The sequence below is a fragment of the Amia ocellicauda genome, chromosome 22 (assembly GCF_036373705.1).
Source record: "Amia ocellicauda isolate fAmiCal2 chromosome 22, fAmiCal2.hap1, whole genome shotgun sequence".
NCBI classification, from domain to species: domain Eukaryota; kingdom Metazoa; phylum Chordata; class Actinopteri; order Amiiformes; family Amiidae; genus Amia; species Amia ocellicauda.
The window spans coordinates 4420667-4444819 of NC_089871.1; the positions used below are offsets into that span (position 1 = coordinate 4420667).

A 24153-nucleotide genomic window follows, 5' to 3' on the forward strand; every position below is an offset into this window, starting at 1 on the left:
TTTTTTTTTTAAAGACTGTTATAGAGGGGAAAATAGTATAATTTTGGCTTCTCCTTATGTGCTATATATTTTTCAGTATGAAAGCTGCATCTTTCTAGTGTTTCTCCATCTCCTCTTTCATCGCTCCCTCTCTCTCTTCTTTCTCCGATTTCTCACATTCCCCACCGTCTCCTTCAAATCCTTTCTATTCCTGTCCTTATCGCTTCCCAAAATCCACACGCTTTCTCTTTCTGTCTCTCTCTCTCTCTGTATTTTCCCACTCTCCCCCGCCTCCTACATCCACCCTCCTCCTCTCTCTCTCCCTCTCTCTCAGTCTCTTTCTCTTTCTCTGGCTTCCTGTTTCCCTGCCTGCACAGCCGTCAGTCTGAATTATTTTCAATGAGCTCCTTTATATCAGCCGCCAGATCTCAGCTCGAACCCCTCACCACGCAGCGCACTAACCCACGCGCTCTGCATTTCTATCAGCCTTGCGCTTCAGCTTTGCTATTAACCTCTCTCTCTCTCTCTCCTTCCATTCCCAGCACACCTGCCCCCCCTCCGTCACAAACCGAAACTTGGCTCTGGTGAAAATAAAGAAGTAAATATGGCCTCGGTAGTCGAGCGCAGATACCTCCATGTCATTACGGGTAACTTTTATGCTACATGAGAAAGAAATGACTCACCTGAGCACCCCCTCTCCGCGCTCCACTAACTCGGCCGTCCTGTCTCCCGGCAGACACCCGTTTCAGTCCAAGAAAAAATAAAAACAGCAGTGCAGGCAGTGGGAGTGCTGTATCCATTAAGATCTGCAGAGACTTGAGATACGTGAAACATGTAGCGGAGAGCTGGAGAAATGGGAAAATAAAGCAGTAATGCTTTCAGGAGGTATTGCTGCACATTTCCCTAATTTTGATTTCTGGTTTAGTGAAAATATTTGCATCTGGGAATCTACGTCTGGTCGTTTCTCTCACTCTCTCACCGTTGAATCACGTCTATTCCTGTGACTTGCGTTGAGTTGTCCAGCTCAGGCCATAGACACTGTGCAATGAGAGAGTCTCTCAAAAAAATGTTGCAGATTAAGATTGAAATGGTTTTACAGTTACCTTTAGGCAGCTTTCAGGTGATTGTTTTCAGTACTTTATCTAAATGTTGCACGGAAATGAACTTTAGAGATTAGATTAGGGTTACAGTTCCCAGTACATTTCCATTAAGTCAAGGATTGTGTTTCTGCCGAGATGACTCCATTGGGTATAGAAGTTGAACTTTTGACGTTGGGTAGGGTTGAGGTTCGGGCCGTCGCCAGGGCTTAAAAACAATGTAGGTAAGAGACCGTGAGCCGCGATAAACAGCAGACCGCTGTTGTGGTTTGATTTTACACGATGCCGACAACAGATTAAAATTAATTCCTGTTCCACGTTTCTCTTGTTCATCACATGTCATATTTTCTCAGCCGCTCTCACACAATTAAGACTCAATTAAATTGGACTAGATTGTGTTGCTTAAACCAATGCAGATAAAGGCTCTGTTAACTGGGCTGCCATCTCGCGCCGCTCTTGGGCAGGATTAGACGGTACTGGAGCAAAGTTTGTCAGCCCTGGAAAATGTTTTTTAAGTGTTTTTTATTTTTTCTTCTACTTCTTATTTTCAACCATTCCCTACAACGCCATGGCACGTACGGTGCCTCTTGAAGATACTAACTGTACCCCCGTGCGCTGCCATTGCCTCAGATTTTCTTGACTGTTGGTTAACAACACACTTTGAATGTAGCACATTAATTAATAGAAGAACTCATTTCGACGGAATGCCAGAGTGGCAATTAGTGCCAGCTGTATAAATGACCCAAAGGGGGGAAGGCTGTTTACTCCCAGCTCTTTCTCCTCTGTAATGAGCCGTTTGGTTCAGCCGTGATCCTGTAACACAAGGGGGGTGTCCTGTTCCGACTCGGGGAAGATCTGTCAAGGCAGGAAACGGGTGTGCGCCGCGGTGAACACTCGAGCGTCTGAAGCTGCCACCGCCAAGAGGGGACTTTCATTAAAGATCTCAGTGCGTCTCTTCCCATCCCCTGGAAAAGTTAATTTGTCCAAGTAAATTTATAACCACCTACAGTGCCGTGAAAAAGTATTTGCCCCCTTCCTGATTTCCTGATTTCTTGCATATTTGTCACACTGAATGGTTTCAGATCAAATATATTTTTATATGAAACAAAGAGAACCCAAGTAAACACAAAAATCTGTTTTTAAATGATAATTGTATTTATTTAAGGAAAAAAGTTATCCAACACCAGCTGGCCCTGTGTGAAAAAGTAATTGCCCCCCTGAACTTGCAGCAACAACTGCAACCAAACGCTTCCTATAATTGGAGATCAGTCTTTCACATCGCTGTGGAGGAATTGTGGCCCACTCTTCTTTGCAGAATTGCTATAATTCAGTGACATCGGAGGCTCGTTTGAGGTCCTGCCACAGCATCTCGATGGAGTTCAAGATTTTTGGATCATTGTCCTGCTGCATAACCCAATTATGCCTTAGCTCCGGATCACGGACTGATAACTGGAGAGCAGAATTCATGGTTCCCTCTATGATGGCAAGTCTTGCAGGCCCTGAGGCATCAAAACATCCCCACAGCATCACACTACTACCAACATGTTTGAATTGTTAGTATGATGTTCTTCTTGTGAAATGCTGTGTTAGCTTGATACCTGACATAATGGGACCCGTGTCTTCCAAAAAGTTCCAGTTGTGACTTGCCTGTCCACAGAACATTATCCCAAAAGGCTTGGGGGTCTTCAGTGTGCTTTTTTGCAAATGTGAGACGAGCACTAATGTTTCTCTTAGTCAGCACTGGTTTGCACCTTGCAATTCTCCCATGAATTCTGTTTTTGACCAGGCTTTCTTATTGTCGAATCATGAACGCTGACCTTAGCTGAGGCTAGAGAGGCCTGCAGTTCTTTAGATGTTGTCCTGGGTGTTTTTGTGACTTCCTGGATGAGTCGTCGCTGAGCGCTTGGGGGAATTGTGGTAGACCGGCCACTCCTGGGGAGATTCACCACTGTTCCAAGTTTTCTCCATTTGGAGATAATGGCTCTATCTGTGCTTCGCTGGAGTCCCAGAGCCTTGGAAATGGCTTTGTAACCCTTTCTAGATGGATATATCTCGACAACTTTTGTTCTCATCTCTTCTGGAATTTCTTTTGATCGCGGAATAGTGTACTGCTTGTTCAGACCTTGTAGCTGACTTCACATTGCTGGTAAGGTCCTATTAAAGTCATGTTTAGATTCAAGAGGGCAAATACTTTTTCACAGCACTGTATCTTCACGTCTGGACCTATACATCGTATACATCTGTGGATGCTGTGGTTCTCCGCTCCTTCACTTTCCTGTGCCCGCCGGCCACAGGAGGGAAATCCGCTCCTATTATCTCTTAATCAGAGCTGAAATCAGAGTGTCTTATTTACCGACGGATCGCAGGTCACTGCAGGCAAAACAGGCAAGGAAGTTAGTGTATCAATTGTCCAGCGATGCTTCCTGACCCGGCGATCTATAAAAACACACGGGCTCATTATTACCTGTCGTGTGAAGTGGGTTTGTTAATCGTGCTCTCAGTGTATTTTTAAAAGCTACTTAATTATGAGAGCCGCTGTGTATAATTGCAGTAATTGCTGTAACTTTGTGCCTTAGCTGAAAGGATCCCCCTTGTCAATGAGATGTTCTTCACTGGAGGGTTCTCACTGTTAATTAAGCTGAATTGATTTCTGTCAGTAGACCTACTGCTGTTGAATCTCGACGTGTTTTTTTTTGTGTAAACGATGTATTTCAAAGTGCCAGTCACTGAGGGTGAGCGTGAGATCGCATGGCACTGATTGTGAGGTCGTTGTATAATTATAACTAACATATTACCCATGGATCCTTGCGTTTATAGCTACACTGATTTGACCCCTTGGCCTTTTGTGGAATGCCACACAAAATGGGTCGAGCCTCGGTGAGTAGATTGTGCCAGGCTGGCTGTGTGCATTGTAGATGTTTGTGTCTGTGCCCAGCAGCGTGTATTACTATACTCTGCACCCACAGTCACCTGGCCAGCTGTGGGATTGTATCACAGCAGATTATCACACCGTGACAGAAATGATCACAATCCTGTAGAACACCTCTGGGATAAGCTCCAATGATAAACAGAGCTCAAATTACTAATGACTTACTGAATGAGGGGATCGGCACCGAACTGGCCATCTCTGAGAAGACTTGCAGCAGTCGCTGAAGCCGAGGGTAGGCCTACTCGGAGAGACTGAGGGAACTGAACCTTTTCACCCTGGAACAGAGGAGACTTCAAGGAGACAGGAGAATTCAAGTCTTCAAAATCATGAAAGGCATCGACCACATCAAACCAGAGGAGCTTTTCCAGATCAGCAGGGACACACGCACCCGGGACACAAATGGAAATTGGGCTTCAAGGCATTCAGGACAGAAAACAGAAGACACTTCTTCACACAGAGAGGCGTCACAATCTGAACAAACTCCCCAGCGATGTGGCTGAAGAGACCATTTGGGATCATTCAAAAACAGACTGGATAGGATCCTTGATCACTTAGTTATTATGGGGCGAATGGCCTCCTCTCGATTGGACACTGATAGGGATTTCCACATGTCTGCATGGTGGTTCTATATGCACTTTGCAGGTTAACGATCCAGGAATATGCCTCAGTTTGTGGAAGTCCACGAATCAAATGACTGTGGGTTTGAGGGAAACTTTGAGAAATGGGGCACTTCTGCTTTTAAACAAGAAATAACGCAGCCTCCCATTAACTTACAATTCCACCTCACCCTGAGACTGAGAAAGAGAGAGAGATTATCATAGATAGAGAGAGAGGAAGGGGGGGTAAGGGAAGAGTTTAGCTTCTATTTGTGTACTCCACTCCAGATGTCATCCACACAGAGAAAACACAAACAATACATAAGCGTTCACAAAGAAACTTCACTGCAGTTACAAAGAGGTTAGGTTAACAAGTACTACGGGCTAAAAAAAAAATCATATATATATATATATATATATATATATATATATAAATAAACCTGTAAAGTGCAGGAAATTGCAGACTTCACAAAAGACAGAGGGGAAAGTGAGGTCTGCATCAATAAAGCTAGGGGTGATTATAGCAGAAAGTGGCAACTATTGCATATACCCCCCCCCCACCCCCTTCGCCAGCACCAGGCACAGAAAGCCTCTTCTCCAGTAATAACAGTTTACAGAGCAACATTGTACTGCAACATAACAGCCGCGTTATAATTTGCTCTAACAACTCCAATTATGCCTCTTATTGATTCAGCCACACATTTAATAGGAATAGCCACACCTCTTGCATTACAAGTCATTAAAGGTGTTGAACAGTGAAATTTTAAAATTGTCCCTTCTTCAGTGGATGTGTCTGCGACAGCATAATTTGTCCCTGATTTCTGCACTGTAAACACCACACAACAGTTATTTCAGCCCAGCCTTTTTCAAAAGAAAGACGGAGAGAGAGAGAGAGAGAGAGCGAGAGAGGGAGAGAGAGCACAAAAGCTAGTTTTTGTTGACTGAATTCAAACAGCTCTTTTCTTTTTCTTTCCAAATGCTTTAGTTGCTTCTAATTGCTGTTCATATCTAGCAGGACTGGTTTGTAAAGCACCGTGTTCCTTCATCTTCAGTAACAGCCTGCAGTCTTCAGTGGAACACTTTTCTGTTGTCTAACCCTCCGTATTTTGGCTTATTTGTGAAGGGGCTTTTTGTAAGAACGGCACCGAACCTGTTGTCGTTTCGTTCACTGGTTTTGTGGCCGATGGGGAAAGATCGCAAAGTAAAAAGTCTCAGGGTCTGAATCCGGGCTCCAGGTAGCTTCCCACCGGACACACTAGAGACCAGATATCCCAACCTAGTGAGCTGCTGCTGGGAAGAAAACACTTCTGTCTTACTCGTACCCGCGCCAGGACTCTGGCAACGAAATGTTTGGTGTCAATGGGGATCGTACTCCATGTACCGAATGTTTTGGGGCAACAGGCAGCATTTCCCACTGAGTTTTTGAGCAATAAGCCAAGCATAAGGACAGTTTAACCATTTGAGGAAACTACTCATGTAATATGCTAATTTGCCCCCATAGAATTCCAGAAGGGCTGTCTGTTCTAGATCTTGCGGTTCCAGCCGTGAGAGTTTGAAGTTCATTCCAGGCCTGGTTTCAGTGAACACTGAGTCGACGCGCCGGGCCGTCCACTTCTCTCTGTGGCCAGTTTGTTTAGATGAACCTCACATGACTAGCCCTTTAAAACCGTGCCCTTCACATGCCCCGCGCTCACTCCCGGCTATATTTCATTTTCAATACGCCAGCAATAAAAGAAAAAGATAAAATATGGGTCACCTTCAAAGCGCTTACCTTGGTTATTGGCTAATTCACCATCAAAGAAGTGTTTTATAACGTTTTTTTCGCCAACTAACTTTGCCCACGCCGGGATCTACACCTGTGCATAAAACCGTTAATGCACCTCGCAATCGTCTTTATAGGAGACGGACATAAAAATAAAGATTTGAGCGCCGGGGTTTAATTGAATTCGTTTGAAAAGTACAAAGTGCACCGCGACTCCTCAAGTCTTCAGCCAGCGCGGTAAAGCTCCTCGGAGCTGTCGGAGCTGCTAATTCATTTCCGAAGACCTTCACCCCCCGTGTTAATTTATCTGTGTTGTTTCTCTGTGTCATTTGCATTTTCCAGCACACGCTCTCAAACAGCTGCAGAAACGCCAAATGTGCTCGCAATCCTGAGCGGTTTGGAAGGTGAATATTTTATTTGTAAACAACGGGGATGAATGGCGTCCTCTGTGTTTGAATCGTCTGCCAGGAAAACGCCAAAAACATAAAATGAGATTATGGAATTGAAACGCGTTGTATTTCAGTGAGTTTCTCGACATCCAATCAGGTGCTGTGGAATCTCGATTGATACGTTTTCCCTACACTGCAACGTGAACTGCAGTATTTTGTATTTCTTCCAATCGCTACTAAGCTTGGGTTACGATGGGCGTTGTGTTAGTGTGCAGCCACCCTCTTCTGGGCAGTGGCATTATTTGAATAGCCTCCCGGATACCCTATCAACACCTGCCGGGAGCTGTTTTTGGGGGGAGAGGGGGACAGGCCACGCTGATCACACCATCCGATGGCGCGGAGCAGCTCCCTGTCACTCGCAGGCAAGTGTGAAAGCAGCACAGTTTTGCTCAGCTGGTGTGGAGCGTGTTTGCGCTGTCCACACAGGCCGGCTGTGGCGTGTCGGTGCGAAGGCCTCGGTACACGTATCCACATGGCTCCCAGTGCCGCGTCCCGCCGCCTCACCTCACACATAGCCCGACCGCCGGCTGGGAGGGAGCCTCTGTTTAATTTGCAGCCTCCCTGTGAGGTTTGGCAGAGCTGCTACAACAAATAACATCTAGGTATCGCCGCCTAGGTGTCCTCCAAGAAGGGGCCATCCAGATCTGTGTGTGTGCGCGGCAGTAAACAAAGAGAGGACGGTTTTCTGTGTGAGTCGCGCTTCGTTTGTCTGGGACTGTCTCTGCAGCATCCACGCGAAGCCTGGTCGAGAGCTGGTGTGTCCGCTCTCTCTGGACGGTCAAGGGGTCACTCCGCACGGCTGCTGCCCTCACCGGCTCTGGGTAAATATCTCTCCCAGGCCCCTGCTCCGGCAAAACACAACCCCCACCTTCCCCAATCGCACGCACTTTAATCCCACTGCTCGGTGTGAACTATATAAACTATTAACTGCACATTCAGTAAATCCCACTGCAGAAAGGCCTGTAAAATTACATCCCCCTAGCAAACCTGCTCAGTAAAGTGCCCTTGCTGTATGACATGATGGGGGCCAAAAACAGTCATTTCCCACAACAGGGTTTTCAAATTGAGTCTTATCCACTCCTCCAAGCATTCCCACCACCCACCCCCCGTTAAATCGAGCCTTCATCAGTGGCAGTGAGATTAGGTGGAAAGGGGCTGACCCTGGAGATGGGATCTGATCAGCTTTAACTGCACCTGGTCTCTTGTCAGCCTGGCCGGGTGGCTTCATTACCCCCCCGTTCTCCCGATTCCGGGCCCAGCGCCCCGCTCCCTGCACTCGCTCTTAACCTCTCCCCTCTGCGCTCAGCCCACACTCCCTGCAGGAGCTTCCAGGAACTGTAAGACAGTGCTGCATGTCTCAGAAGTAGTCAACAAATAACATTTTCCCTGTATCTGAGGGGTTGGGGGGTGCTCCTTTTTTAGTAACAACTTGCTCTCAGTATCAGTGACCTTAACGTGCTCTAAGCTTTCCTAACATGCTGTACGAAGATTACTCATCCTATGATGCTGAAAAGACACTCAGTAAACAGAATTATATTGAAGCACTGTACATATCAGTCATTGAGCATTAGAAAGTAAAAAAGTATCAACTTATTATCCTCACACACAGGAGTACATTACTTATGTGTAGGTCAAATTAAATATTAGTTTTAAATTGAGCGTTTTGTTACAGTATAACCTGTAGGAAAACGTAATTTAAAAAACAATGCACAGACGAGGTAATGCAAATAATGCCTAGTATTTTTAAACAAAATAGGGCTATTAACATACATTCTGAACCCCTCAAACTCAATATCTGTAAGTCGTTGTGACCAATGGAAGTCCCTTTCGAATGAGGTCTAAGAGTCTCTAAAGCACTCCATCCCCCGAACTGCCCTTTTAAATCATGGAAATCTGCGTCGGGTCTTCGGCACTGAAGATGTGGAGCGGGCCCACAGTTTCTCAGTTTATTTTTGAGTCTGCAGCGCTTCGCAGTCCAAATACCCACCTGCCCTCGCCTCATTCCCCTCAAATCTCTCACCCTCTGCGTGTCCTCGCCGCAGGAGGGCTGCAGTCGCATTCTCTGTGCATCCCGCCGCTGACCTGAATATAGGCCGGCCTGCCGGTGTGAACACAGCCACCAGAGCTGAGCGAGAGAGAGAGAGGGGAGTAAATTAAGAAATAAACACTAAAAAAGTCCCAGAAATAAATTAATAAAAGACACCTGGTTCTGCAGCCACCTCTCTCTCTCTATCTCTCTCTCTCTCTCTCTCTCTCGCAGGGCTATAGTCAAGCCCTGTGAACACTGAAGTAAATTAACTCCTCTGCTCAAATCCTCCCGCACTTGGGAGAAGGGCAGCGCTGTCGGCCCACAGCAGAGCGCCTGCGTGCCCCTCATTCTCACGCACTGCCCCTTACACGGGCTTCTGAAATGGGAATTTCCTGAGCCGCGCACGCTGTGAGTATTTTGCCCTCACTGACATAACAAGTTTTTCTTTTGTGTGTGTGTGTGTTGTGTGTGTGATTGAGAGAGTTTTCTTTGCCCCTTTTGATGTGTTGTTTTGTTTTTCTCCCCTCTTCCCCTTTTCCAGTGTCTAATTTGATCGTTTTTAATGCCCGCCTGAAGTGTGGCTCGGCCGAAGCTGGATCAGCCATCTCCAATTTCCTCCTCCCACCAGGGCTTCTCGTCGTCAGATGAGTCCTGCGAGGGCGGGAGGTCGCAGTTGACAAGTGGTGTTGGGAAGACAATCAAGAATCGCAACCGAAAGAAATGCTTAAGAGCCAAGAAAACTCTGCTTGGCGCTGGCAGTGCGTTGGGGGGGAGTCGTACTGTAGGTGGCACACTTCTCTCTGCACCGGAAACCCCAAATTAGGGACAGCAGCTGACATCTTTTGAGTGCTGATGACTTGTGATCATTAACCACACTGTGATATGCAAGATTTAGGCCCCTAACTTCTAACCTCAGCGCCCTGGCTAATCATATCGACCTTAATTGTCTAATTCAAGTCCTTCTTTCTCAGTGGGGCAATGGCAGGTCCCTTCCTTTGCCCTTTGGGGTTCTTTGGGACGGAAAGCACAACAAACAGAAGTCATTATTAAGGGTATGTTATGATGAGTTATCGTCGTGATGTATTATTGTAGTTTCACAGGATTCCCCCATTGAAAGCCGAGTGACGGGGGCTTTGACGGGGCTTTGTACTCGCTCTGCGGAATGCAGTCTCTCATTGTCCTGGGAGCAGTGCACCCCAGCGGGGCGCGGCCGGTACCCTGGCCTTTGTGATGTCACAATCAGTGTGGCCCCTGTGTCTTTCAGATTAGGGGGTCTGATTGCTGTTGGGGGATTGGGACCAGAGAAGGGGGGGCTTCAAACCCCAGCAGGCTAAAGTCGCGCAGCAAGGCGTCTGCTTTGCCATGCCTGGGAGGGGGGGGTCGGCTGCTCTATACAGCTTCTGATTGTAATCTCATTGGCTTGCCTCCAGAGACTCAGTCCATGGGGGTCTTCCACAGTAACAACTCGGCTTCGCGAGCGATAAACGCATGAGAAATGCAGAGCTTGTTCTTATTTTATTTCGGCTGTATAACAATATCTCTGCCGAGTGGCTGCTACAAACACGTCTCGGGATACATCCACCGCGCTGTAACTCTCGCGCCAGTCCTACAGTCTGTACTCCCAGGGGGCTCCGGTGCATATTATGTGAAGGACTGTGCACTTCGTATCTTTCCATACATAAAAGATGTGCCCTGCTAATCTTGCTGACTACTACTACATCTACAATAACTACAGCAACAACAACAACAACAATAATAATAATAATAATAATAATAATGCAGTGTGTCAGCATTGCAGGTGGCTGTCTGGCTGATAATAATGCAGTTAAAACAGTTATAGGACATGTCCAAGTGTCTGCAGTAGAAAGTGGACACTATAGACACAAAACATGCTGTATCTTGCTGCACATTTATTTTTTTACTTCACTGTATCATTTCAAAACTGTTACCCCCCCCCCCAAAAAAAAAATATATAATATAGATTAATGAATGATAATAAAGTACTCCTCTGATTTGAACACACTTTACTACAGAGTTTGTTTCAGTGGAGTCATCTCACTTTTACAGGAAATGTCATCTTGAATAGGTTTCAGATGCAAGTCAACACACAGAAGAGTGTCTTCACGAGAGCGAGGCGCCTCCAGCCCCTCAGTCCTTCCTGAAGGCCCAGACCGGGTTGGGATCGTGGGCCCGTTCCCGCGACGGGAGCAATAACAGTCTATGCACGACACCACCACCCGCCCCCCCCCGAAATCAGTCCCGAGCGAGAGCGGGAGCCGCAGCCTCGACCGCAACGGCTTTAATTTGAAGTCGGCGTGGGGAGGGGGAACAAGGAGGGGGGGGGGGAAAGAACAGAAAAGCCGATTCGGATCTCCGTGCCTCCTTACAAATGTCCGCGTCGGTTTCCTTGTCTAAGAGAGGAGCTGCTAAAAAGGTACGAGGAGAACACGTGGGGAGAGAGAGAGAGAAGAGAAGTGATGTCCACAGTTCTCTCTCTTCCCTTCTTTTTTTTTCCTAAACTGTAGTGAAAAGATTAAATTGTTTACGAGCTCGGAGCCCGGCTGGCTGCAGCGGATGAGCCAAGAGCGACAGAGATAGACATTCTAATTCGCGGCTGTACTTAGCGCCCCGGTCCCTCTGTGCAACCACTAATTCTTTTATCTGGCTTCAACACTCCAGGCAGCAGGCACATTCATAATATAAAAAAAGAGAAGAAAAAAAACTAAGTGAAAGAGGCAAAAATTACTGTTTTATACGCCGTACAACTGATAAAAAAAAAAAATCTACTTGAATACTTGATTTTTTTTCTCTCTCCCTTCCCTCTTTCCTCTCCTTCCTCCTCTCACAAAGAGGCAGACCGACTGTAGTCTGTAACCCTTAATCTTAACCCAGCAGAAAGACATTCACGCCATCTTCTCGCCGAGATTTGTTTTATATTTTTTGGTGGTGGGGGGCAGGATGGGACGGTGTCAGGGTGGGAGCGGAGGGGGGGGGCAGGCGACGGAGAGAAAATACAGCATACAGGAGAATTACTGTTATCTCTGAGGCAGAAGAGGAAGGGTACAGATAAGAAACTGCAGCAGCTGGAAGAGAAAAAAGAACGCGGGAGAGAGAGGGAGTGAGAGAGAGAGAGAGAGAGAGGTGTTTTGAGGGGGGCCTCGACTATAAATTCACTGGATATTCACAGCCAGTCGGCTCTGCTTGTCTGTCACCGGGGGTTCACTCTTTTTCCTTTTTTTCCTTTCTTCTCTTCCCCCCTCGCTCTCCTTCCCGAGGTCTGCTCCTCTGATAGGGTATTGTACGGACTCCACTATATAGAAAGCTCATCAGGAGCTTGTTGCCTGTTGGGCGTTATCGGCGGGAAGGTAACTGCGCGCTTATAGACTGTGCACAGATAATAGCGCCAGCATAAAAGAGATAAAGGGGGGACCTCTTCTCATTAACAGCTATCTCCAGCGCTGCAGACACTGCCAGTATTGAGTGGTTAGTATGCCTGGCATAAATTAAAAGCCGAAACGGGCGGCCGGGGGGGTGGGGGTGGGGGGGTTGGGTGGACAAGAGCAGACAGTAAATGAGTCGAGGAAGGGGAGGTGGCGCCCCAGGTTAACACGTGTGTCTGTCACTCTGCCAGGCCGGGGTTCGCGGCCGGCGTTTTTAAGGGACACGCGAAAACACGTGCAGGCGCGTCTCCGCTGTCGCCGGACGGATCGGGTGACTGAAGGAGCTGGGGGCGAGGATGGAGGGGTCCGGTGGGGGTCGGGGGTGGTCGTCGCTTATTAGAGGCCGGAGGAAACGCGCTCATCTGTCTACCTGGATCCTAAACGAGGATTAGTTCAGTCTAAGCAGGCGTACGCATACCTAGGAGATCCGCCTACTTTTATATGTATAGGACTGAAGACACTTACATGACTATTTAAGTATTACAACCATCACTGCGGGGTGAGAAATCCCATCAACACCTTGTTCAAGTGCCAGGCTGTCCCGGGGAACTCGGACACGATCCTCCTGACAGTTTTGGGGACAACTGACTTCCTCTTCGGTATTGTCTTCGAAAATTATTTGTTTCTGTTTCTGTTTTAGGCCACTGTAGAGAGAATATGAATACAACAAAAAATGTTCTTCGCCGTGTGATTATTTTCAACCGCAGTGTCGGAGAGGGCCCATCTGAACGCACGTGACCCGCAGGGCAGGATGCAGTCTTGTCAAAGGGATCCCGAACCCTCACCTTTCCCAGTACACTTAATTAAATCTCACGGTCTAAATGGGCTGTGGTTCGCTAAGAGTTAATTGTCTGAAATCATATTTACATCAACCGAATTTGAAACAACCCCACGGGTCTGTGCAACGCCACCGCTTCAGCTTCATTTTGAAACACGTGAAGGCGTTTCCCTGTTAACGTGATGATGCGTTTTTAAATAAGGAGACCCCAACACGGGGAAGAACAAAGCCAAACAAAAACACGACGACGTCGGTCATTTCAAACAAATGAAACCGTACAGCCCGACGGCAGTTACCCATCGAAAGGCAGCCGTGAAATACCAGCAGCCATGCCTTGTTCTTTATTAATTCATGTATTCACTCATTGAGTTGGTTAATGTATTATTTTATTTTATTTGCGAGCGCGGCGGATGACCATGGGGCTGTAAATAACACGGCTCCCTGCCTCCGCGTCAGCGTGAATGGACAATCCAGGGCTGTGCAGGCAGACATGTTCCTGATAAACTAGTGCTCTCGTGCAACATTTACAATGGGACTGAATTCATTTGCATGACACAATTGGCTCTCGGTGCTGATGTGTTGCGGCTAGACAAGTGTAACATTACAGAGAACAAGTTACCATGGGGAAGGTTAATATAGACAATAAGGGAAGCAGATAATGTGAATTGGGTTCCTGTTTTTCAAACCTCTTATCTGAGAGCAGAAAAAAATCAGCCTGCTTTGAATAGAAATGGCTCTTTTAAAGGGACAGTATGCTGGCAGCCACGGGTCTCCGAACGCAAGCCCTCCGCCTCAGGAAATCGTGGCTTGTTTGTTTCTACGGTGCTTAACTTATTTTTGTAAATGTATTATGTATTTTTATATGTATTATTTATATATATGCTGGCTTCGGTCTATAGTTCGCATCACGCCTGCAAAGTTTATTATTTCATCTTCTGTGTGGTGATCTTTTTTTGATCTCTTGCCATCCATTCAATACCTTTTCCATCTTTGATCTGTTCCCGTTTGCAACGTGTCCGGCCCATTGCCATTCTATCATACCTTTTCAATCTTTCTCTCTCTCATATATATATATATATATATATATATATATATATATAAACCACATTACAACCATAAAGGGGCCTTGACATTCCTGTGTTTATCTCGTCATGTCTCCTAACTGCCTCTGCCTTTCCTTGATGGTATATCGTGGCCCTGTTTCACTGACAGGGGCAGAATTTTGATTTTCTGATTTATTATTAAAGGACTGTGTGTGTTAAAAGCAAAAGTACAAGAACAGTCAGTTCATTAATATGTTTCAAAGCTCGTCATTAATAAATCGGGGGAAGATTGTTTTTTTTTAATAATAGAAAAACTGTGTACTCGCTTTTATCATCTGCGATTATTACTGTGGACTGGGGGGCATGCTTGTGCCGGGGTATTATGGCAGGGATCACAGTTAGCTGGTACAGTCCCTCTCCTCTGACCCTCGATCCCTGAGGCATACCTGTGACAAGTCTCGGTGTCTGGTGTCTGGACGTCGATTTCTCCCGCAGGTCAGTCAACTTGACTCTTTCCAGTTTCCCGTAGACTCTGTCCGACTGTGAACTTTCAAACTATACAGGTTTCTTCTACCCTGTAGCAACAGACATCTGCTTTGCCCCTTTCTAGGTCAAAATGGGTAAGTGACCAGATAATGATGAGTTGTGTGTGCTCCGTTGTGTGCTTGGTGCTGTGCTGCAGCTGCATTTTCTCTCCTTAGTATATAAAATATGTATTTTGTATCAATACAAAGATGCATTCTCAGATAGAGGTTTTCTGTTGTGAAGGGGCTATTATGAGCACTGAGAGCCTGCCTTAATCAAGCAGATTAGGGCTCTGGCACAGGGGTGCGTGGTATTTAAAAGGCCTGCCTCTCCTTTCAGCTCACTGTCAGACAGGAGGCCCTGAGCAGCGCAGCAGGTAAACTCTCAATTACCATCCTCCACAAACCTGGTAACAAGGCGACAAAAGGCACTAATTTTTAATTTAATATTTGGGCCTCTGACGAGCAGCGGCGAGAAGCGGAGAGGAGGCTGCCTTCCTGGAAGAGCTTCCCACCGTCTCTCCAGATGGGGTTAGCTGGCAGAGAGGTTGTTAAGAGGGACGATTGAGTACCTTACGTTTTGAATTAAGTTTGAACCCTGGGGTGTCTGGGCTGCGCGGAGAGCTCGCTCGCAGGCGAGAGCTATAAATTACAGGCGCTGGGCCTCGGCTCCCATCAAGTGCCTCCCATCATCATGACATTTAAACCATTAATTAATTAAAAGGCATTGTGATGGGGAGTTCCCCCCCCCGCTCCCCTTGTCTTTATTAAACAAGAATAATGAAAAAAAAATGTCTCCACCCTTTTGGTAAATATTTAAAACAAATTGAGTCATGGTTGTGTTTGTCAGGAGTTTATATATCTTTATACACACGTTTAATTAGTGAAAGTGGGGCTGTACTATCTATCCACCTAAACTGAGTGTTTATCAGACTGTGACGCAGAGGAGGAGGGCTAAGCCAGACAGAGGTGTGTGATCCTGCCACTTTGCTGACATGTAAAACCACTTCCTACAGACCAGTGCAGGCCGTGTTCTTGCTTTCAAGTGATTTCAAATGGTAACGCATGTATAAAAGTGTTGAAGATGTATCACACGTCAGAGTTACCCTTTCTCCCTGCGTCTGTGTCATCTCTGTACCCGTTTCTCTCCCCTTGCCTGTCCCAGTCTGCCTGGAGAGCATGTAGTCCGCGTTGCCAGAGAGTGACGCGTCTTGCTCTGGATGTTGAAACATTGATATGATGCTTCTGTGCGTGTGCTGTGAAAGCATGTCTGACTGTGTGTGTGTGTGTGTGTGTGTTGCTGCATTTTTATCCATACCTGAGGGTTTGTGGCTGAAGGAATTGATGGCTAAAAATAGACGAACCTGGGATAGATTTCCTCCCCAGGATGACACCCCCATTTGTTTTCATTTTCTTGATGGGCCTCCCCACCAGATTACACGGCCGCTCGCTCACCAGCCCAACCAATCTCATTCACCACGGCAATTCGGCAGGTTATTATTCCTCAGAACTGTATCGGGGGAGAAAAACATTACTTTATGAAGACAAGACAGTGTGTTTACCTTTGATTTATATATTTATATATATTTAGGTTGAACTGAAGGCTTGACCAATACTGTATCATTGTGCTTTTATTCTGTGTGTACTCTTTTGTTCTTTTTAACTTAATTGAGACTAATATTACATTGGTCTTTAAATATGAAAAGCGTTTCATGTATTATTCTCAAACAATTTCATTTTTTCATTGAAGTGCCAGAAACGTATATTTTTCTTTCATCCGAGCTTCTTCATTTTTCCTTAATTGGGGGCCTATAGCATGACTATGATCCTGTTGAATTTACAGCAGCCCCTCGCTGTATCCAGCCCACGTCTTTAATTAGGATTGTTTTATAATGTATTTATTAGCAGGGCAGCAAAAACGTTGCAATAAGAAAAAAAATATGAAAAAATAAAATATACGTTCTAATTAAATTAAATTAAACTGTTTTACTTTCCCTCGTCTTTACATGCCTAAGGGCCGCTAATAGCGATCTATGAACCTGTACATCGTAGGGGTTACATTTATGATTAGAAGAATTTACTCAAAACGAAGCCGCACCCGAATACAATTTTGTTGTTTTTTATTAGCATGGATCAATGTTTTGATTTAATCCTACCGTGGATGTCCAAGAATAATTTTAGAGTAATTTAGCCAAATATTGTATTTAAACGAACTTAAGTGTGAAAATTAGGGTTGCATTTTGGTTCTGGCTACATTTAAGTTTAAAGTCCCATAGGAGACTTAGACTTTCATTAAAGTTAGGGTCTGCCGAATCAGTTCTGGATTTGTATGGGCCTAGGAGTTGGCTAAGATCGGGGGTTCAGGCTGTTGTTGGAGCCTAAAAATAAGCCAGAAATCTACTGATATAAAACAGTGGTTTACGGTGAAAACTGTCTGTATTCAGTCATGTAATTTAGTATCACAGTTAGGAATAACGACTCTCAATAATATGTGGACGTTAAGCTAATAAATTGTCCTATCCATGTTAACTGATAATTTGGATGTTTAAGACATCAAATTAAAGGAGTATCCAAAATTCAGATTATCTTTCCGTTAGATTAGTTAATTTTCCTTCCTGTATGAAGTGAATATTTTGAAGTTTAATGTACTGTATGTAGGTGATACTACAAGGCACTTTGTCTGAACTGAAAACATGTTGTGGTTTGATTCATTCGGTCAGTGTCTAATCACATTTAAATACATTAGAAGTTTATTCTTATTTTTTTGTTTTTCTCAGGTGTGACTTTTCCAGTTCTCCCTGGGACCCCCGTTCAGTCCGGAGGTGCGTCTTTGCTGGGACTCTATGCTGACTGTCATCCCCGTCGCACAACTGGATGTGTTAGGGATAATATTGCAGTTCTGACTTTGGCATTTGAAAGCAGTGAGTGGTAGTCAGTCTTATTTAAAACGTCCCTTTTCCACTTCCCCCACATTTTCTTTCCCTCAAGAGATGAAACCAAGACCTAAAGCCTGATTGTGCTTCTCATGTTAATTTCTTCTCCTTTTTTTTATCCTCATGTTTTGGGAAATTGTCTTTTTAAGTATTAATAAAAGCAGTGGGATCATTTTCCACTCAAAGGAAGGTACAAACCTCATCGCCTCCGCCAGCCTGCAGCACTGATAGACTTTCGTCTGGGTATTGATTGGGCAGCTGGCCCAGGTGTCTGTAATCATTGTGTAGATGCTCGGTGAGGTGGAGCGTGGAGGAGGCTGGCGGGGAGACCTCCACAGAAAAAATAAAAAATAGAGAGGAGGACTCGCCAGCTCAGTCCCCGGTGGCTTTTTGTCTGAGGCCTATCATTAGAGGAACTCTGCTGATTGCAACGGAAGAGTGGAGGTATCTTCTCGGAAAAGTGCCTCCTAAACTGGAAGAATTATTCCAGGGATGAAACCTGTGTCCCTGTTGGTCGGCGGAGATAAGAATAGAAATATGATCCTTCGCTTTAAGCTCAAGCCTGTATGGTGTGACTTTGACAAGTGGCTGGATTTAGCCCCTGCCAATTTCAGCCAAGCCTAAAGTGCAATATTCAGACTGACAAGTGGCCTTCAAAGCAAGACAGACATGGTAGCAAATTGCACGGTAGAACGTGAAGAGGTGCTTTGGTGACCGCGTGCTTGGCCCCCATCAGGATTGCTTGCAGCGCGTCAGTTTGGCGAGGATTGCCCCGCCATGTCGGCCGCTTCCGGCCACTGGGAGGTCACTCCTGACCCCTCGGCCGGGGTGCTTCACACCGACAGACTGTCACTCCTGCCTCCTGTCTGTGGGATTCCCATTTCTGTTTGACACGGTGTTGTTGTCTCTCAGTATTGTATTTGCACGGCCGGGCATTGTAATGCTGAGCGATATCGACACCCTTCTCGCGATTGACTCATCTCCCGTAAAGACGAGCGCCGCTTTGTTGTCAGCAGTGATTAATTTCGCAGCCCATCCCAGTTGTGCGTTTTGCATACATCCTCCTGGGGTTGTCCCCTGCACCAATTATTGACCGTTAAGCTGTCAATTAACACATTCACTTCTCCCCCCCATGACAAGCCCCCTTCACATTTTATAAAGGGACCACTGGAGGAGATTTATGTTGGGACGTTTCGCCTTTGTCTTTTCTCTTTTTTTCCCTCTAAAACCCTCTGACAACCAATACATTGAAAATATCTTCCTTTATCGAATCATTACAACCGGGAAAAGAAAAAAAGCACTTAACATCCGGAGCTGGCACTTAAATTAATCAGGACGATTCCTAAATCTCAGCGGATCTGGAAATAACTACCCAGCCGCCTTTGTAGTTAACAGGAAGATGAGGTTTACGACCATTTTATTATAAATTAAACTGGCATCGGTCATGGGTCGTCTTCAGGAAGCCATAACCTCTCTCTGGTACACATCTCCGACTGTATTCAGACAGAAAGTGACAAAAATGAGACAGTGCTGCCCCGTCCACTGAAACAGGCCCTGCGCTCCGGGTCACGCTGCGTATGAAGATGAAGTGTACAATCCCAGAATGTCGTTTGAAAAACACTCGGGGGTGGGGGGGGGTCGGGGGTGTGTAGAAAGCTTCCATCATCGCACCCCAGGATAAAAGGCATAATTTCAGAGGCTTTCATTGCCCATTTAACTATCCTGTGCTCCCTGCCTAATATTGCCTGTAAATTATCATTTCAAATCTATACAAAATTGCACGTGAAGCGGCGTAGCGGGCAGAGCGGGCCGACCGGCCGCCCCCTCGAACGGCGCGGTTTAGAAACCCCGGCCACGTTCCTCAGCAAATTTCCCAGATTAGATTTGTAAATCAAAAACCAATATATAACATGCAAGAATTAATCTGTTTTATATTCCTTGGTTACATTTTTCGTGGAACACATTTGGAAGATTTAGAACGTATTTGCGCCTGCTGCTTTCAGCCATTATATGCTTCAGTTCATACATCTATTTGTGAGGCTATAAAACAGGCATTGACTACCCATGTAAATTGTGTTCCCCACAATAAATTATATGCATACTTGCAAAAATACATAACTGCTGTCGGTGGTTCCATGTTTCCTGAATACTAATAACATGCTGGCTGGAGTTGGCTACTTTTTTATTTATTTTATTGTAATTTTTGTTGTTGTTGTTGTTTAAGAACCCCCCCCAGAACCCCCTTTCTCATACCAACTATATATCTGTGCTGCTCAACTACGGGATAAGTCCGTAGGTGACTCTCCAAAACTAGCTCAACAACGTACAGCCCTTCTCCCCGCTCTCCTCCCTCCGGTCTCACTGATATTCCCAACGCCAGCCCCTGCACTGTTCGCTCACCGCGTCTCCCCAGTGTGACTGCCGCGCTTTGGAAAATTAATGCAATGCATGATTTAGCATCTCCCGATAGCATGTATCTGTGTACATACATGCAGGGTACAGGCGTGCATTCATCACACTCAGTGCGTTCGGCTGCCAAGGTGCGTTAGGAAGCTCTGTGCTTAGGATGATGGACTGCGGGTGGGTCGTGCTGGGAGAAGTTCGGTAGTTCCAGCAACGGCTTATTTATTTATTTATTTATTTATTTGCTCGCTTATTGACATTTGTATTAACTTGGCAGTGAATTTGTTATATGGAATAACGTGCCATACATGAGACCCACAAACTGAGGTAGTCATTCGCATCGAAGTACTGGAGCATCTGTGGTTTTTGATAAGATCTTTTGATCGTATAGATGGTGACTGAAGCTGCTGTCATTCAAGGACAAGTTGGTGAGATGGGGCTCCCGGACATGACAAGCAGGTTGTTGTCGTTTCTGTCCTGCCTCTTTGGCGTGAAGGCCGTATTCATTGACTGTGCATCTGCGCTGATCTTCTGGGTTGGCGCTCTCTGGAGGACGTGGCCGACGCTCACACACCTGAGTGGGGTCGTCCTCCCCGGCTGGGCAGAAACCAATAAAATTGCAAATTTTCCCAAGTATTTCTCAATATCCTAAATAAACAGTAACAGGGCACACATCTCTCTCCCGGCATCAAATATTAATCTGCGCGGGGCTGGGGCTGCGTGCGCCGCCGCGGCCGCCCGCTCTCTGAGTAAACAGTCGAGAGATTGCTATTCACCACCTCTCATCCACACGCAGGCTGGAGAGCATGACAAATTCGCCTCCTAATTACACCCTGCTCTGTTTGCTCTCCAATACTGTAAATCCTCCTGCGCTGATTCCTTTAAAATTCGGGATTAAGACTCTGTGCTTTTTGCCAGCTGATTAGGGGGAATATGCATAGTTGGGTTTGTTCTTGGGAGTTAGTTGGCCAGGAGTCACCTGATGCCAGGCTCATGCCAGGGGCCAGTGTGGTTGACTGAATGCGATGTAAGGGCATCGGGATCCCAGCAGGGGGCAGACTCCTGCAGACAGGGTCGGGGGCACTGGTTCCCATGCTTTGAAGTGTGGCAGTCAGCGGCGGTAAAACGGGGATGAACAAGGATGGAGATCAGACTCCCTCTGCCCTGTGCTGACCTCCATTTCAGGTTTTTCCAGCTGTGGGATGTATATTGCATGATTATCACTTTATTTTGGGTAGATTAATAGATGAGCAGATGTAGCTTTGCTCCTTTATCATATAGTGTTTCGAGGACCTCATGCCTTATGGATGAAGCTGCAAAGCAGGGTCTTGTTTCCTCCCTTGGTACAGCAGAACTTGTTTTGTGGGACACTCTCTTGAGGTTTTTGGACGGTCCTTGGAAGCAAAGCTGCTCCCACATCCACTCACATTTCATTACAGATATTCTTCGACCTTCTCCTCGAATGCCTGCCCCGTACTTCTTCAATGACGTGTCTATATGTTCTGCGAAATGTCAGTCAAAGAAGGAGAACACATGGAACATCTTGTCCTTACATTTCCTGGGAGAAATCTTTGCAAGGAACTTTAGCAGCTCCTGTAAATAGACATATCTCACTGCAGTGTCTGCTTTTACCACAAGGGGCAGCAGAGCACACAGCAATCCTGTTATCCAGAGTGCTGTGGATTCAAAACAAGTGTGTGCTCACTTTCACTGGCTCAGAGTGTGCTGGAACAGTGCCATTGAGCTGCTCTGATTTATTATTATTATTATTATTATTATTATTATTATTATTATTATCACTATTAATTATGTTTTGCATTAATACATGTACATATTCATTGCACATAGTGCCCTTTAAAGTTAAACCTGAAGAGATGTGATGTTGTTCGTGTTTGCTGGTGGTCAGGACACAGACTGTTATTGTCGTGCCGTGTCCTACACACTGTCCTTTCTGCCCTGGGTGTCTGTAGTTGTAGTTGCTCTGACACCAGGGATGATATTAAATAATCCACAGGCTTTTACAAACATTAATTATTTTACCATCTTTAGCCCGTTCTAACATGAGCCCTGTGATGTCAACACTAGTTCCACCTAAAAGTAGTAGAATTGTCCAGTTTTCCCAAGACCACAATATTGTAGTATAAATTTACTGAATTATTCCAGTAACACAAAAGGTCCCCTGTGCTCACCTTTCTTAACATATTAAATAAATCACTGGCATGTTGTTGTTTTGGTTCACCCTGCATTCGGATTCTTACACGGTTTAAAACGATTGAAAACGTGTTCTCTGCGGATGTCACTTTTTTCTCTCACGTGATCCAGTCAGATTCGGAACCTGAGACGACCACCGGCAAATGCTCCTTAATTTAGTGTAAGAAGAAGAGCCACGCACACCGCAATTATTAACGAGGTGCATGATTAATGAGGTGTTGCGAGACAGTGCTGGCACATGACCCCCAATGAAGACGCTTTGTTGTCAGAATGACGTCTTTCTCCCGTGTAAGAATTAACGGACGACTGGGCCGGAGCGTGCGCGACTAACCTGTGATTTAAGTAATGCTCCTGTCTGTGTCTACCTTGTGTGAAATGCAAAGCAGTGACCCAGAAACGGCTCAAAATCATAGCAAAGTGCTGATTTCAGCCCTGGTTGCGTCCCACCTCCTACAGTGTCGATGAAACTGCGGGCCGCAATACATCTGCGCGGCCTTGAGCGACAGAGACGTCCCGGGGCCCTGGCCGGAGGGACACAGCCCGCCACCACCAGTACGCCGGGCCCTCAGTGTCCCCGAGAGCCGCGTCACACTCGCACAGCCCTCGTCTCTCAAGGCCATTACCTCCAATTTAATTAAACTGAAGTAATGGTGAAACACTCCCATGTGTTTAAACAGACACGCATTTCTGTCACCTCCACTTCGGTCTTCCTCCGTCTGCTAAGGGTTCGATATGAATAGCTGTCTTAATAGCGGGCGCGTTAATCGTCAATATTAATAACGACAATCAGTGTTCATTAATCATTTCATGGGAGACTTGCGTTGGTGGTGGTGGTGCCATCCATGACTTGATTGGAAGGTGTCTGTATTGTGTGTTGCGTTATTAAAATCCCCCCAAACATCCACCCAAAACAAAAAAGTTAACCCATTGTCTCCCATACACTGCATGTGTGTGTTTGTACATAAAAGCGTTACGTTCAGGAAACAACCCCGTCTTCTTCCTTGTCTTATCACAGTCCTGTTATTTATTCTCCTCGTTCATGTACGAGTGTAGTCGGAGCAGCACCTACTTCTCCAGTTTCCTTCCTTCCTAATTTCTCTCCCCAGTGATCAAAGACGCCACCCCCACCCGGCCCGTCCCCGCCGCCCCCGGAGTGTGCGATTGTCTTACAGGCACACCGCGGCCACCCTGCGGGGCCCTCCTCCCCCTCTCGCTCTGATTTACTGGGATTGGCTGCCTCTGTCACAGTGTGTGATTGCGACCTCCGTTTGACCCGCCCGGGATATATATCGTCCCAGGTTATCTACATAATGCACGGGGAGAGGTTGAGAAAGCCATTAGACGGAGCGGGCAGAGTTAGTCGTTTTAAATAGACAATGCCGTCTGTTAAATGACTGGAAACAAGCTAGTTTCTGAGGGCTGGAATGAGCCATGGATCAATGTGCTGTGGAGGGGAGGGCGAGAGCGGCGCGGCAGCGATGCAGAGCTGTGCCGCCGGGTCTGACACCGAGCCACGCTCCCCTGTCTGAGAATAATGCCCCAGTACCACCGAGCACCGGATCAGAGATTTATACACGGCCACGGCAGGCGTCCTTTACTCGAGGACATTACTGCAAAATGCAAAACCATGGCACTGATCATAACACACAACTGTACTTTGTGATGGATTTTAAGAATATTGAGAACTCAGAACGTGTGCATTTGGTGGTGCCACAATCATTAACGTTTGTATTTATTACATATTTGTGTATTTATGCAAACAGATTCTTGCTAAGGAGTATAATTATGCAGCATTTCCCTCTGAAGTTTGCAGATTTGTTTGATATATAGGAAAAACAGACTCTTAATAATATAACAGAACATTTTAGAAGTTTATACTGCCAGGGTGGACTGCTAAATCCATTAATTTACTTATTACACGTTCCAGATTCGATATGTGGAATTTATTACACACACAGCCATGTGTAAAGTGACCGGGCT

At 46.0% G+C, this 24153-nt stretch overlaps 1 long non-coding RNA gene across 1 annotated transcript in view; it reads left to right on the plus strand.

The window, feature by feature from the left end:
- Positions 1 to 17731, plus strand: part of LOC136717665 (uncharacterized) — a 71399-nt gene extending 53668 nt beyond the window's left edge. The window contains exon 3 of the long non-coding RNA XR_010805236.1: positions 17404 to 17731. This is a non-coding gene — a long non-coding RNA (uncharacterized LOC136717665). The remainder of the gene's footprint in view (positions 1 to 17403) is intronic.
- The last annotated feature ends 6422 nt before the right edge of the window (positions 17732 to 24153 follow it).